Source organism: Schistocerca cancellata, chromosome 5 (assembly GCF_023864275.1).
Source record: "Schistocerca cancellata isolate TAMUIC-IGC-003103 chromosome 5, iqSchCanc2.1, whole genome shotgun sequence".
In the NCBI taxonomy this organism is placed as follows: domain Eukaryota; kingdom Metazoa; phylum Arthropoda; class Insecta; order Orthoptera; family Acrididae; genus Schistocerca; species Schistocerca cancellata.
In genome coordinates this window covers 311,820,452-311,837,882 of record NC_064630.1, presented here as the reverse complement: position 1 = coordinate 311,837,882, position 17,431 = coordinate 311,820,452, and positions in this window count along the sequence as shown.

Below are 17,431 nucleotides of genomic sequence, written 5' to 3'. Positions count from 1 at the left end.
ATAAAAAAAAAAAATACGTCGCTAGTGTGTAACAGTCTGGGAATTTGGGTAGTGTACTCCGATGGCCAAAGAGGTTAAGGCGACCACTCACGTTAAGCGGGAATTCCGGGTTGTAGTCCCGGTCTGGCAGAAAATTTTACCTATTACAGTTGATTCATTACAGTGTCCAAATGTAGCTAACGTCATTAAAACCCTTGGCAAACAACTTACTGTGATTTTCCGGTTCTCCTTGTGTACACATGTACCATGTTTGATTTGTTCTGACAGCAGGTAATGTTAGCGTGTGAGGTCGAGTAATGTGCTGCCTGCATTGTTTTCTGCAGGCCACAAAACGAGCCACGTTGGCAGGTCCTCAGGCAAATGAAAATTATCGTGTGTTTCGCGTAGCAGGTAGCTTCTAAACTTCCTGGACATTTTCGAGAGTCTTAAACTTCATCCAACATTATTCTCCGAAACTTTGCAGCTTAATTTGGAAATTGAAGTACGTAAAAGTGTAAACACTACTACTAAAATGCTTGTGACGGGGAGGTGTTCGATGACCCCCATGATCCTCACAACCACCTATCCATACCTTTCAACCTTTGATCTGTATCTGTGTGTGAGAACAACTGAACGAATTCTTAATCAAATTATGACATCGTGGAGATGAATGACTACATTTACAGGCGTCTGATAAACCTGATCTACATACTTGTGGACAGAATCAACGTGAGATCGAGTCTTATAAAATCCGAGGTTGTGCAACATTAACTATTAGGCAAAACTGGCATTTATTGAACACCTCTAGAGCAACAGGCCAAGCATTTCTCTTAGTTTAGTTGATACCGTAAAAAGTGTTTATCTACAAGGGTTGTCCAGAAAGTAAGTTCCGATCGGTCGCGAAATGGACACCACAGTGAAAACCTGATGAAGCTTTGCAGAGATGTGCCTCTAGAATGACCGTCGATCGCATAAGATTCCTTTTCCAGTTGTGAGCGCAATGTGAGCGAGTAAAGGTGCCTAGAACAACAATTTCTGCCCCCAAGTAGGAAGGCCCACTGAGAGGCTTCGCCTTACTGAATGCAACCCACCTAACACAACTGTCACGCCCTTCCTTCTTCATGGCAATTCTCAGCCGCACTCTGCAGGGGCAGTGAAGACGCTCCTGCAGCCTTTTCGATGGGAAGTGTTCGATCACCCACAACACAGACCTAATTGGTTCGTCCTGAGTGTCAGCTCTTTTCACATGAAGCGCTGGATGCGAAGACAACACTTGGGAGCAGACTACGTGCTACAGACCAGCGTAGAGAATTATCGGAATGCACAGGCGGCAGCCTTCTATGACAATGATGTTGGAAATTTGGAATAACGCTCCGACAAATGTCTAAGACGGAACGGCGACTATGTAGAGAAGTACCTGGAAAGTCTAGCTAACTCTTGCAAATAAAATATTTCTGATTTTTCATTGTGGTATCCATTTAGTGACCGATCGGAACTTTCTTGCTGGACCACCCTCGTATTTTCATTTGCTTAATGGTTCTTCAAAATGTAACTAAAAAAATAACATCGTGTTTGAATAGTAGCTTCAACTCTTTCGCAGCTGATTTTGTTCATATCAGTTCTTGCGACGTGCAGTATTTTTCTTAAAAAATATATTATGACGTTCCTGGCTGGGGTATCCCACGGAGTGGATTCAGCCATGTAGCGGTAAAGGTGTTCTTCTGCCGACCACATCGGTTCCTTTCCTTGCTGATATGTGAGAGTTGTGTCGCTTGTGTGTTTGTCGAGTGCACGTGAGAGTAATGGATGCATCTATAGTGTACGGTTATATTTGTGCTGTATGAAGATGATGAGAACAGGGTTTCGGTGGAACCCGGGTGCCGGATCTTAGTCTACTCCTATAGAATACCACCGAGCTTGATGTCCCTAACTGACGGACGGATCACCACAACGGTGTCGCATGTTCTCACTTGGTGACACACTGCTGAAAGATTTAGAATTTTAACAAGGATATTGGCTCAAAGATTGGTGATCAAGGACCTTAGGTCACCTCCTCTCTACCCCTTACCGACCGACTACTCGCAGTGAAAAATTCATCCACCACCAGGATTCAAAAGACAACACAGAGTCGAGGGCCATAGCACAGGCGTGCATTAGCGACGTCGACTACAGAGGTGGGTTTGAAAGGAAACAAATGAAAATTATTTCCTGCTGCATCACAATTTGAAAGAAAATCATGTTCGTAAAGTAACAGCATTCCATAGCGTTACAATAATTTCGAATCGCTTAAAGCCTTTCGCCATGATTGCTTCTTGGCAGTGTTTAAAATTTAGTCCTATACCAATGAGCATATTCATGATTTTGCAAAAATATGATGTTGTGCATTTACCAAGCTTCCACTTCGATAAAGATCTTAAACTAATGTAGGCCACAGTAAAAGAAATAAGAGAACGCATTAAAAGTCGACTTATGAAAAAGAGTTCGTCAAGAACAATTTCTTCAGGTGAAAAATCTGGAGTGGAGTACTAGCTCTGGTCTCAGCACGTGTGTGCTCCAGTGCAGTGATGTTACTGAATGTGTGAATTAATCAGTAACAGGAAAGAAATGATTTACTGAGAAGTGCTCCTCTAACGACAATTATATCCATAACACGACTTTGGCAGGTGATAGCCTTTATGCGGAGGTTCGTTAGTTTAGGATAGGCCACGATAAAGGCACATTGAGACCTCATGATGGCGGGCACTAAATGGTTTGATAATGTATTTGTGTCAGAGCAAATATAAAATCCACAAAACGTTTTAGAACCACATTTGGCAAAACAAGAAGGAGATCTAAACTTACAGTACGTCAGCCAATTACTGAACGTAGAGTTCGGCATGGTTATCTAGTTCTTAAATAAATATTTGTACGAACATAATAAGGAAAACTTAATATAGGTACTGTGAAGACTTGGTCTTTTATACGTTCTGGCGACCGTATCAGATATCAGAGTTCTGGTGCCGTCAAGCAGAGTGTAGAGAGAAAGAGAGAGGGAGAAAGAAAGAGAAAAATTTAAAAACTCACTTTAACATTGTTAACTCTTCCCTAAGAACAATAAATATAAAAGAGATACGTTACAAACGGTGTTCAGTTTAGATGGATTTCTACGGCGACCATTACTTGAGAAGGGTATTATTTGTAAAAAAAGTCAGCTGAAGAAATTAAACTGGTTGATCAAATATGTGAAACAGCAATAATAGGAGGGGGAATCGAAATGAACGAAATGAAACTTCATAGGTTGGGACGGTGTGTGATGTTACGGAAATGATTACAAAATCGATTAAAGTTTACAAAGAAGTTCGCAGTATAAGCCCACACAATACTACGAAGTAGTACGCCTCTGGCGCGGATGCAGCCACTGCTCCGCGTAGTGCTTCATGAAACCTGAGGTAATCTCCTGAGGCAAGCTGGCCTACAACGATTGCAGCTGGTCTTGGATATTCTGTACACTGGTACTGAAACGGAGTTTGTGTCTAAGATATTCCTACATAAGTTCTATCAGTGACAGATCAGGAGATCTTGTTGGCCATGGGAAAACCTCAGTTTCACGCAGACAGTTCATAGACACGAGTTTCATTTGTGGACGGCGGTACTATACCATAATGACGCAGCGTGTCCATGACGTACTGTTTTGCCATCATAGTTCCCTCATCAAGTCATAATTGATGACTCCCCAAACCAGGAACTCAGAACTAACGTCGCTGTGCCTCTCCCAAACACTGGAAGAATGGGGTCCCCATGGTGGTCATCTGGTGTACTACGGAACACTGTTTCATCGCTGAACACAATGCAACGCCATTAATCAGAAATCGATGCTTTCCTTTCATTGCACCAAAGCAGACGTAGCAGTTTGTATTGTGGTGTTATCGGCAACCCTCCCATGGGACACGAGTTGCCTAGTCCGGCACCTATGGCGCAATATGACACAGAAAGTTGCAGGCGGTACATTACTTGTTATCGAATGCCAGTTGGAAGTCTGAAGGGCACTTGGAACATAATACGGCGATCCACCCTTTATGTGGTCAGGCGTGGTTATCCGGAACCTTGACGACGAGTGTGCTACCATCACGTTCCGATGCAATGCTACATCGGGTCACTGTCACATCCGAATTGTTCACAAATCTGGATATTGCGTGATCCAACGAGCCGGCAAAACGTACACACACAACGAAGCCTCTTTCAAATAGTCTGGTGCAGATAACACTATCCCGTACGACCACGCGGCATCTTCGCGTCGTTACCGGTGATCACTCAGCATCAGACACTGTGTCAGACACCTTTTCTGACACTGCATACGCCGACAATATTGATAAGAACATTAAATACGAACACAACTGATGCACTCTAGTGACAGTTCTATATATCACAGAGAATTGCAACTCTAATCATTTACATACCCCTTGATGACGTGTACATGTCCGAAGTTAGATTGACAGTCGATCATGTCTTCTATGCGCTTCACTATTTTTGTCAAGCAACGTATTTGGGTCATAGTCATGTTTAACATGTAAATGAATAATCCCATAAAAGAGGCATCCGCTTATTTCCCGAAAAAGTCCCAATATGTTGCGTATCTTTATTACCACCAATTTCGTTTACATTACTATACATCCAGAAATCACCTAACATGTGTTTCAAATCTAGCAGGTGCCTTATATCATTACATTTCTGATTGCTCTTTCATTCTCATATTTACTTTGCAATATATGTTATTGGAACTTGGTACTCCTCTCATATGTTCTGTGCGAATGTGACATCAACAAGAACGGACCTTTCGCATTAGATCTCTTTGAAGTTAAGAAAAAGGAAGTTTTACTCACAATTTTCTGGAAACACTTTATCTGAAATGACTCGAAAAAGACAGAAAAAATGTTTTCGCGACTGCAGTGTCAATGACTACATGAGGCTTATGGATTCTGTCGGTGAAAACTGTCTCTAACTCATTGTTGTATCAATGAACTCTGGTCAATGTAGCAATAGCAGATATATGACTGAATTCCATGAGTGTCTTTCCTCGATATTCTACGCATGTGCAGTGGCTAATGAACTAATTTCGCTAACCTTTCATGTCAGACAGTGTCTAGAGTCTACGAAAGAGCAATGTATCATGTAATCGTCCATTATAAAATTTATTCGCCTGCCCCATCATACTTTCTGTGTCTGTCATTTGCTTGTGGTGTATTTCATCGTTCTATTTTATCGTCACTTTGTACTGCATTGTTATGATAAACCTCTTACAACAGTCCCCTTACGGTGGTAAGTACATGCACCGGCGTCTAGTTGTAATAAACTGACAGTGCACGCGAGATTTTTGTTGCAGATTTGCAGATTAAACACACCTCACCAATAGTATCTACTGAAGTCTCCTATCTGTTGCTTTCGACAAATGATGTTCCTTCCGCAGCAGTTGACAGCACCAGGTTAAGGACTCATTGAGATTTGGTACTAGTGTTAAGTGCACCTCATAGGAGAGTGAGGTGCTTGACTTCAATAACCAACACTTCAAATAAATTTTAGCAACACCAGGTTCAGCTAGTGTCTGCATGTCTTGCCACAGTGTAGTATCGAAATAATTTACAACCTGATTTCACACAGCACATTAATTCAAGACTGCCTAAACTCATTTTACGGTACACAATGATTCTCGATCATCACATTGACGTCTGATTTAGTAATTACGATTGTCAACAAACTAGCGATCGTTTCCGTTGTCTTTGACTATGATACTGGCTTTAATTGATAATAATTAAGTCAGCGTGCAACAGTTCGTAACACCCGTGACCGAAACGCGACCGTTTGCTAGGGATGACGCCGCGAGACACACAGAGCATTCAAAAATGGCGTTTCCGGCATCAAACTGTTTGGTCAACTAGGGACCTGGATTTTTCTTATGATTGTATATATGTTTCGGGTGCTATCAGTCAGTAGATAGCAAGTACGTTCTTCTCATGTGGCTACCGCCGTTCCATGTCAGCAGACTGCCATGCTGGAAGTCCGTGTCATCAAAACGTCACGTTGTCCTTTTGGTCAGACTGAAGGTCTGAGTATTGCACCTCCTTACGAAACTTGCTTAATACAAATGTTACACTCGCAGTCTGAGGGTGCATAACATCATCTTGGTTCCTTAATATGAAAATATTTTTCGGCATCAAATTTTTCTTCAACATTGGGGAATTTTCCACGTTCTTTTCTTTTTTGTCGGGTCACTGAACTTATCTTCTTTTTGAGGACAATGAATTGTTCTGGCATTCAATCTACTCAAGTTACGTCACGATGCAATCTTCAGCCTCTAGAAATCTTTTTTTTATTTAATTCTCCTGATTCCTAAATTACTTAAAGAGCTTCAACTGTCTTCTCCCTTCCACCTATTGTAACAAACAGTCTTTCAGTTGAAGAACTGTAATGTTTATTTTTGTTAATGCCATGGCTCAACAGTTGTTCATACTCACTGCTTGCAAAGCATCTCATGATTATGTTGATGGTGATCACGTGTAACTCGACGTGCTGTTATACAGATGGTGAGACAGTTATGCTCACCATCCTGCCACCACGAAAAAAAAAAAAAAAAAACACAGATTGGGGTCTTGTAGATTTTTCACAGCTTTGTTTGGCAGACCATCGGTGTCAGAAATTACCTCTGCTTCGAAATACAATAGCCTAGTTTGTCAACGTTTCTTAAACCTCTAAAAAGGCCACTGCCGATTTCCTTTTGTATCTTTCCCCAATCCGATCCTGTGATCCTTCTCTAATGACCTCGTCATCGGCAGGACATTAAACTATTCCGCCATTCTTTCTTCGCTTCCTTCCTTCTGTGCTTCTGTCCAGCTGTATCCATAATATCACTAGATTCTCTAACGATAAATGAATTTATAAACTTCAGTTAACAGATTTTTCTTCCAAACGCGCAGTCGTATTTTTCTTATTTTGATTTGAGAATCCCGCTTATAACGCTTGCAAAAGTGTTTGTCGTGCATCCTGTATTCGATTAGAAGGGCTAATATTAAACGGGTGGGGCATTCGGAGCGTCGAGGTTCATCAGAAATGCGGTTAACATGATCACACCCGAGGGAAATATGAGTGTGCCGTAACTTGTCATACATAAATAACGAAGGAAGTGATGGAAGCAGTGTTGTGATTTGCATAACTTGTTTAAAAGTTAAAGAAACTATTGCTTGAATGCAGATGAGTTACACTGCTAGCTTACGATTGAACTGAGCTAATGATACCTGCGCCACGACTTCCAGAAAACAACCTGGTCTCTGGAGTTGTTGATAACTTCACATGGATATATTTCTCCATTATTATTATTATCTTTACTTTACACAACGGAGAATACATTGTTGGATACTGTAAAATCTGTATCAGGTTATTTATAGCTTCCTCCTGAGTAGGACTGCTGATTTAAATGATTTTAGTGTACTTTATGCAAAGTGTGGACGGTTCCGAACAGTGCTATACCTTTCACTACACTTACTACATCCCACGATTTCAGATATAGAGCTCTACATATTACGCAGCATGGATCACAGTGCACTAGTGATGGCGAGGATTACATCAGTTTTAAGATTCCACGTTGGACGGACCTCAAAGCATTTACCCTTATACTTCAATCCCTTCTTAGCCACCTGATCATTAATGCTACCATCAGACGGGACTGAGCCATCGATTAAGAGGCACGATCTCGTATATGGCTGAATTACATTTATGTCAGGCTCGTTAGCTGCAACTCTTCAGTAGGTATGTATTCGTACGTCGTTTACTGTAGTGTAAAAACCAGCTGTCGTAATTGATTCACGTGTGTGATCGTACCATTCTTGAAAATATCATGAACTCATTAGGCTCGGCAAATTGCCAATGAAAGAATGAACGCACCATATGGCGGCTCTTGAAATATTCATTCTAAGAGAGATAGGTCACATTGGTACTTTATGGTCCTTAGTCTTAGAGTACACTTCATAAAAACGACATGTGTCGCTTTCTCCGCACTTCTTCGTTCTCAAGGCGTGATTTTTTGCTGCTGCTATTATCTTTTACCACTGTTCTTGTTCTTCCTCTTCTAAGCAACAGATGTGCCTAATCTCTGTCAGTGAATAAATAATTTATAGCTTTAGGTGATGACAAAGCAAGGATTATTGTCTCCGCGCTTTATTTGCTTATTACGACTTCACATTTTATTGTACTTTGCAGAAGTGAGTCAGTATCAGTACTTTCTGCATTCTGCGATATCGTAACTTTCTTAGTCTAGTGAATGATTCCTCTCTTCCAATTTGCCGTCTTTGAGGGCCATATGCAAGCTGGAAAGTTGACCATAGTTATCAAGATAACATTATGATATACTTTAAACCGAGAATTTGTAAACTGGTATTACACTCTAAACAGTGTTATAGCTGCAATGCTCCGACGATTAGTTATAATATGTGCTAAGAAAATCTGTTCTTCGTCTAAACTAACCATCGTCTATATTTTTGTAGTTCTCAATAACTTATCGTTAAGGAAACTGTATGTGTCATTTGCACGTAGCGTAGGTTTTTGCAGTGAACGTGTCTGAATCAGCGAGTGTCAGATGCTGCACTCTATCTAGGGTCATGGGATACACTCACAATGATCTTATCAGCATCTGCAATAACACCATCAGTCTGTGGCCTGTTTTGTAATATAACACTGAGTCACTTTTAAAGATCCAAAATATAGAGCAATATACTGAGTCCTGTGGATACCCTTTCATGACATTCAGTGTTACTTTGTCAGTGTTAATTTCCTACTGTATTAATCAACCTTGCACTTAGTCTATAAAACTTCAGTAGAGCAATGTAGAAATATCCTTTCCCACAAACCATTTCATTAGACCAGGCAGCCATAAATCGTCGAATTCTGCGGTATTATCTTTCATGATCACAGTACAAAAAATGGTTCAAATAGCTCTGAGCTCTTTTGGACTGAACTTCTGAGGTCATCAGTCCCCTAGAACTTAGAACTACTTAAACCTAACCTAAGGACATCACATACATCCATGCCCGAGGCAGGATTCGATCCTGCAACCATAGTGGTCGTGCGGTTTCAAACTGTAGTGCCTAGAACCGCTCGGCCACCCGGGCCGGCGATCACAGTACAGGTTTAGCTGTTATGTTGAAAACAACATCGCATAATGGTGTCCTATCTAAATTTGTTTTAGCATTATCTAACTCCATAGAACAGACCAGGCCAAGATTTGCGCTCCCTGTACGCTCCACGAGCGCAGCGGGATCTGCTCAACACTCCGGCTTCCCCCATCACTATGCTATTCTCAGCACGTGTGTGAGTGAGGCAGCTATATGTTGAAAGAAGGCTACACACACGGGAAACTTAGAAAGATGTGTTTGCAACACAGTACAACTATTTCTAAGAACGAAAATTGCAGCGTACTTTTATAATGAAAATTTTTTCACATGTGTTTATTTTCAACTTTTTTTACTTCATGTATGTCTCTCCATGTGAAAGATTCCAGAGTTAAGACTTCCCCTCATTCGGATCTCCGGGAGGGGAACACATTGAGAGTAGACATATTTGAAAGGAAGAAAGGGACAGTGAAGGGAGAAAAGATACGGATTGAAACATGGAATGTGAGGACACTTCTGCAAGCAGGAAAGGTAGAGAATGCGGCCGGCCGAAGTGGCCGTGCGGTTATAGGCGCTGCAGTCTGTAACCGCGAGGCCGCTACTGTCGCAGGTTCGAATCCTTCCCACGGGCATGGATGTGTGTGATGTCCTTAGGTTAGTTAGGTTTAACTAGTTCTAAGTTCTAGGGGACTAATGACCTCAGAAGTTGAGTCCCATAGTGCTCAGAGCCATTTGAACCATTTGAATTTGAAGCTAGAGATTGCAAAACAGGAGATGAAAAGGAACAGATTAGATGCCCTCGGTTTGTGTGAAATGAGATGGGGAGAGAATGGTGAGATAGAAAGTGGAGATTATAAACTCTTTTACTCAGGGGAAATCAAGAGTGGTGAAAATGGAGTAGGAATATTGATTGGGCAAAAGTTGAAAAGTAAGATGATGAAGGTACAATATATTGAAGGAAGACTGATGATGATACGACTGAAGGGTAGTTCAAAAGATTTGGTATTAATACAGGTATATATGCCAACCAGCCAGCACAGAGATGAGGAAGTGGAAGAATATTATGAGAAAATACAAGAACTCATCGAGAAAGAAAATAGAAATGCCTGCCTTATATCATGGGGGACTGGAATGCAGTGGTGGGTGAAGGAAGAGATGAAGATACAGTAGGAAAATTGGGATTAGGAATAAGAAATGAGAGAGGTGAACGACTAATTAGTTTCTGTAAACAAAATTCATTAGCAGTGGGTAACACATTATTTGAACATCACAAAAGGAGAGGTTACACATGGATATCAAATTTGAATAGGGAAAGATATCAGCTGGACTACATTCTGATACAAAAAAGGTTTAGGAACCGTTTGAAGGATGCTAAAGCTTATCCAGGAGCGGATATAAATTCAGAGCACAACCTACTGATGGGAGAAATACAAGTGAAGTTGAAAAAAGTCTGGAGAGGTAAAGCAAAGGAAAGACTAAACATAGAAAGACTCAAAGAGGTAGGAAAGGCATCAGATTTGGAGAACAGATTTATGGAAAAATGGTAAAGAGGTAGGTTTGATGAAAGTGTTAATGACAAGTGGATAAAAATGAGGGAAGGACTCGTGGACTCTGTCAAAGAAGTACTAGGAATTAGAGTATCCCAAGGCACCAGGAAATAATGGATAACAGAAAACATGTTGATAAAGATGGAAGAGCGCAGAAAGTGGAAAGGTGTAGAAACTGAAGAAGGCAAGAAGAGGTACAGAAAACTGAATAACGAATTAAGTAGAGAAACTGAAGAAGCAAGAGAAAAATGGATGAAACAGAAATGCGAAGAAATAGAGAAAATGGAGAGAGAGGGAAAGTATGAAATGATGTATAGACTGGCTAGTGAGATAGTTTTTGAATGTAAAAGAAAGAGGAATAACATGGAAATAGAAAGAGCGGATGGTACTCTAGCAGAAGAACCACAGGAGATTTTGAACAGATGGAAAGAATACATTGAATGTCTTTAAATGGGGGATGAAATGCAAAGCGAAAATAAGGTTGACGAGGAGCAATATGTGCCGGAAGTTGGAAAGGGATTTACCATCTTGGAAGAAGAAGTAGAAAAGGCGCTGAAGGAGATGAAGAATAGGAAGGCATGTGGAATAGATGATTTGCCAGCAGAACTGTTGAAGAGTCTGCGAAACAAAGCAAGAAAAGAAATAGTCTATCTCTGTAACGAGATTTATGACAAAGGGGAATGGCCTGAGGACTTTACTGCAACAGTTATGATACCAATAGTGAAAAAGAGAAATACTAAAAAATGTGAAGAGCACTGGACCATCAGTCTAATTTCTCATGCAGCTAAAGTCTTGCTGAGAGTGTTGAACAGGAGGTTATATGGCAAGCTAGATAGAGGGATTGCAGAGGAGCAGTTCGGATTTAGAAGAGGAAAAGGAACAAGAGATGCTATTGGCCTGCTAAGAACTATGGGGGAAAGATGTATGGAAAAGGGTAGATAAAATCTTTGCTGTTTTTATAGATTTAGAAAAGGCTTTTAACAGAGTTCAGTGGAACAAGCTGATGGATATCTTGAACAGGAAAGGAGTAGATTGGAGAGAGAGACGACTGATACAGAATCTATATTTACACCAGAAAGTAAGGATAAGGATTGGAAATGAAATGTCAGAAGGAAGTAGCATTGGACGAGGTGTTAGACAAGGTTGTAGCCTTTTCCCACTGCTGTTTAACGTATACCTTGAAGAGATTATTGCGAAAGGTTTAGATGGTAAAAGAGGAATATGCATTGGTGGAAAGAGAACAGAATGTATAAGATTTGCAGATGACATGGTATTAGTGGCAGAAAGTGAGCGGACAGTGAATAACATGCTCAAAGACCTGAATGAAGCTTGTTTTTTTTTTTTTTTTTTTTTCAAATGGCCCTGAGCACTATGGGACTTAACATCTTAGGTCATAAGTCCCCTAGAACTCAGAACTACTTAAACCTAACTAACCTAAGGACAGCACACAACACCCAGCCATTACGAGGTAGAGAAAATCCCTGACCCCGCCGGGAATCGAACCCGGGAACTCGGGCGTGGGAAGCGAGAACGCTACCGCACGACCACGAGATGCGGGCGAATGAAGCTTTTGTGGAATATGGGATGCAAATAAACACAGCAAAAACAAAGAGTATGGTCATCAGTACAAGACGCAGACTGTCCAGTATTAAAAAAAGGACAATCTACCATTAGCCAAGTAAGTAAATTTAAATATCTCGGAAGCACAATAACTGAAGACTTGAGATGTCACCAGGAGGAGAGAACCCGAATTGTCATAGCGAAGGAGGCATTCAACAGGAAGAGGAGACTCTTATGTGGCAAATTAGATAAAGGACTAAGGAAAAGGCTTGGCAAATTTTTTTTTTTTTGAGTGTGGCACTATATGGGGCTGAAACATGGACACTGAGACGAGACGATGAAAAAAGGTTAGAAGCATTTGAGATGTGGATGTGGAGGAGAATGGAGAGAATAAGCTGGATGGAAAGAGTGAGTAATGAAAGGGTACTGGAAAGGGTTGGTGAGAGAAGATGTCTGCTGAAGGTTGTAAGAGAAAGGAAAAAGAACTGGTTGGGACATTCATTGAGAAGGGAGTGCTTGCTTGTAGATGCTTTGGAAGGATTGGTTTGTGGGAGAAGACTTAGAGGAAGAAGGAGATACAAGGTGAGAGACGACATAAGGGAAGAGGAAGTTATGCAGACCTGAAGAGGATGGCAGAAGACCGGACAGCCTGGAGAACTACCATGTGAAAACTTGCCTTTAGGCAGAACACTGATGATGATGATGATGATTTACTTCATTAAGAAAACACATTAGATAGTGCTGACATGATGAGGAGAACTAAAAAAAACTTTACATATAGGCATTTAACATTGAGCTGTAATGTTTATGAATTTATAGACATTTCGATTTTATGTATTATATCTGGAACTATGATTCGCGATAGAGTCAAGCACATGGAACTATGCATATTAAAATCTGACACATGTGAACCTTGGTTCACTCTGTCAGTTCATAAATTAAAAAAGTTTCCCACACGTGTGTTGAACCAAACGTTGAAGTAACTTTATTGGCTAGGTTGTGCAGTCGAAGTATTGCTCATGGGCTGATATTTTATAAAAATCTTGTAAATACATAGATTTGACCAACAGCTCATTGAGTTTCGTGCTACACTGTACATGTATCAGCTAAAGTTGGAGGTAATGAGCTACGTAAGCTGCCAAAAGCGACGACAATCTGACAAATAAATCGATATCCGTCTTCAGTCGTGCAATGACCCTTTGAGAAACCGCGACGAAATGTCTCAATTACTAAAACGTAGACGGTCATATCTGGTCCACAAATGACTGCCTTGACTTACGGGAAATGTTCCATGTCACAAATCAGCAGCTGGTTTTTCTATAGGGAGACTTTCCTTTTGATGGTATCAATGCTGTCCGCCATATGTTACCAAATGATTCTCCCCTTGCATTAAGAAACTTAATGAATCCAAATAGTATGTGATGCTGACCCACAAAACACGTAATCGTTCTTCCTACACATCAGTCAGTTTTTGCCCTATTGGCTGCCTTCAGTTCAACCAACATTCACTGTCGTTCATCAGAAGACAAGTCCATCATACCGTCTTTCTTGTTGGTGTTGTAATGACACTACAATAAGCTTTTTCCAGGCATAACAGAGCGGTGGCATATTAAGCCCTTTGCATGTCCTTTAAATGATACGAAAAGCAAGGCAGTTCCCATTCGGCATTGAATGATGTGGCTTCTCTACTGATTATTTTTTGGATAGCTTTGTAGACGCCATAGTATTCCTAATGTAGATCGTAATCCTCATTCAAGGCAAGTAGTATTGCCAGCAAACTACTCGGCGTCTCACAAGGCAAATGTTTTGCCCGAGTGGCGTGCGGCTGCAGCCTTCATTTTCCTGCTCCTCCTCACAACACAGCCGCACTCGCCACTGCACTCGGAGCGCGGACGGAGTGCTCGCGCCAGCTGAGCCCTGCTTGACTAGGCCTGCCGTGGAATGTAATTCTGTAACCTGTTCCACAGATGTTTTTCTTGGGCTTTCGCCTACAGTAGAACAATGAAGGCTTTTCTGTTGAAACGAGCGAGTTGATAAGTCATTTTTGACCCAAAAATCTTTTCGGTAACATTCTAAACATATCGCCAGAGATGAAAACTGGCTACTGGATCAAAAGAGCAAGGGATCCCAAAGTTACAGCGCATTAAGGGCAGTGTAAATACGGAACCCTCATTTCTTTGGTGTGCTCATACCCTGTTTCTTTATGTTTCTCAACAACTTAAATACTAAAGAACATACTTCTTACTCTACTTGCATCGTAATAACTATGTACTGAAAATTATACTCACATCTCCTTTCCTACTCATAAACTAGAACGATATTGCCAACTACTTCTCTCCTATTACAATCACCCTCATCAGTCTATGACGCGGATCTACTGATCTCTTACCTACTAGGAAATAACATCTCTTAGTAAAACACATGCTACAATGTCACTCATTCAGCATTTCTTCTCCTCTGTTCTTATTCTCTGAGCACTAATCTGAACTGTTGATCCAGTCTACTGGGATTCGTACAGTCGGTGCATCGGGAGGGTCGGTGAAGGGTAACGAGGTCGTTTTTCCGCCTAAAGAAGAAGAAAACCACACAGAACGAAGCCAGAGCTACTGTGGCACAAGGCAACATGATACCCATCACTGTCACCCGATGCTGCCATCTTTGTATTCCTGAATGTATCGTAACATCTGTTCTACCGACTTACGCCCTTCTTACGTGGCTATGATCTCGTTGAAGGAATGGACGAGATCAGATTTGAAGGTGTTATTGGGGTAGGTCAAGTTCGGTTGTGGGAATACCCCTGGCAGCTTGTCTGGGCAGTAGCACTGAGGTTTGGTAGTTTCTGAAACCATGGCTAGTAAATTGGAAATGTCGTTCATATCGACACCCATTATGTCTATCACCTCATGAAACAAGTCATAGAGGCCTTCAGGACCATGTGTCCCCTCTCTCACCTGTCCTGTGGAACTCCCACTGCCCTGTCACTGTTGTTCTTGCTGTTAATTTCACTGAAGGTTGATTGACTTTTCATTCCGACAACCATTTCTCTTTCGATTTCTTCACATCGTACCAGTGGGCATCTCACCTTGGCTTCCCTGAACTTCCTATTTAATACATTCCTAACTATAGTTGTATTGATATCTTTCCCTGAGAACATTTGTTCAAATGGTTCAAATGGCTCTGAGGACTACGGGACTTAACATCTGAGGTCATCAGTTCCCTAGACTTAGAACTACTGAAACCTAACTGACTTTACACACATCCATGTCCGAGGCAGGATTCGACCTGCGACCGTAGCAGCAGCGCGGTTCCGGACTGAAGCGCCTAGAGCCGCTCGGTCACAGCGGCCGGCAAGAATTTTGTCTTTCTTCTAGCGTCGATCAGTTGAAGTTGGTGTTCAATATCACACTGTCTACAGGTTAAACATTTTCAAACGTGTATGATCATTCCTCAGTACTTCAGTATTCCACTTCTTTCCACACTAATTCTTCCGGACCACTCTCTTAATCTTCAACCTACTGTTCATTAACATCAAATTGTAATCTGGGGCTAAATGTGCTCCTGTGTACATTCATATAATCCAGTCTCTAATTTCGGAATCTCTGTCTGACCGCGATTTCTTTCAGATAGAACTTTCTCACATCTCCAGTGCTTTTCAAAGTAAATCACTCTCCTTGTGAATTTTTAACAATGTGTTCGCTGTTACTAGCTGAAACATATCGCTGAACTCAGTTAGTCTTTCTTTTCCCTCATTCCTACCAACGAGAACATAATTACCTCAGAATGTTGTCGCGTTCCAATCTCCCGTGATTGTTACATTATCTTTTCCCTTTGTATAATGACTCACGTGTTCAATATCTTCATATGCTTTCTCTACATTTTCCTACATTTTCATCTTCTGGGTGTGACGCTGGCATGCATAATTGAATTATTACTGTTGGCATTAATCGGCTGTCCATTTTGATGAGAGCAATGAAACTGTTGACAGTAATGCACTGTCCGCCCTACCCTCCTGCTGCTGTTCAAATACATTCGTTTTCTCTTTTTTCTTGCTCTTTTTCTTCTTCTTCTTCTTCTTTTCTATCAAGCATCATGCCGGTTGGTCCGTTGTGCCTTCTCGATCCATCCATCTCTTGGGTCTATCGATGTTCCTTCTTCCTTTCACGATGTGTTGCAGCAGTTGTTTTGGAATACGCTCATCGGAACTTCATTCATAAGTTATTTCCATTGTTTTCTGTATTAGTTAACTTTTTCATTTAAGTTGTAAATTTCTACATTCTTCCGAATGCTCTCATTTTTTAATTGGTCTCTTCTTGTTACTCGTTCTATAGTTCTAAAAAATCTCATCTCGGTTCTCTGGAGTCCAGCTGTGTTCTTTCTTATTTTTCCCTCGAGTTTACTTCTAATAGTGCCCCACATCCTTAAATCTCTCTATCTGTTTTTCAATATCTGCTTCACCGAGATAATGTACGTCACAGGCTATGAATCGGAAGCTGTTAACTTGTTCATTAGTCTGGTTTTCTAACATAAATTTACGTCATAAGAAATGTGAGTCTTCGAATGCCACGGACTTGGCTATTTGTCGGTATGTTTAAATAGGAAATCATACTCTTCATCGATAAGACCACTTACTTCCAGATTCACACATTCACAGTCCTGATATACCGAATTGTTTGTCATTTTTGCGGATATTGCTACCACTTTATCCTTTCCGTTTTCGACGCTACTCACTTTACCAGTAGCGTCAGTTTTCCTGTGGCCACGCAACGAGAGGTGCGCAGAGATAGCCCAGCAGTGGGGTAGCCACTTTGCTGCTTTCCTTTAGAGACCTTCCTGCCCTGCGATGTATAGACCTGTCCGGCTTGTGAGTACCTGCCGGTAACTATGCTAACGCCGGCTTAGCCCTCAACTTCATCGAAACGTGCTAACCCTCCCTTCCAGCACGGAAGGTGCTTTTAGATAAGGTGGAGTTCCGTGGGAGGGATCCTATATTCATCTGACCGGAAAAACCTTATCTTCTTTCCGTTTCACTTCGCTTATCCACACAATAACTAAATTGAGCGTTTTGTAGTTCTCTTTTCAGATATTCTAGCTGCCTACCACATTCAAACATTTGATACTCCATGCTCCGACTTGTAGAACTTAGAACTCATAGATCTCCTAGTAATCCAGATTGGTAAGGGGGGGGGGGGGGGGGAGGGACATTCACTAAGG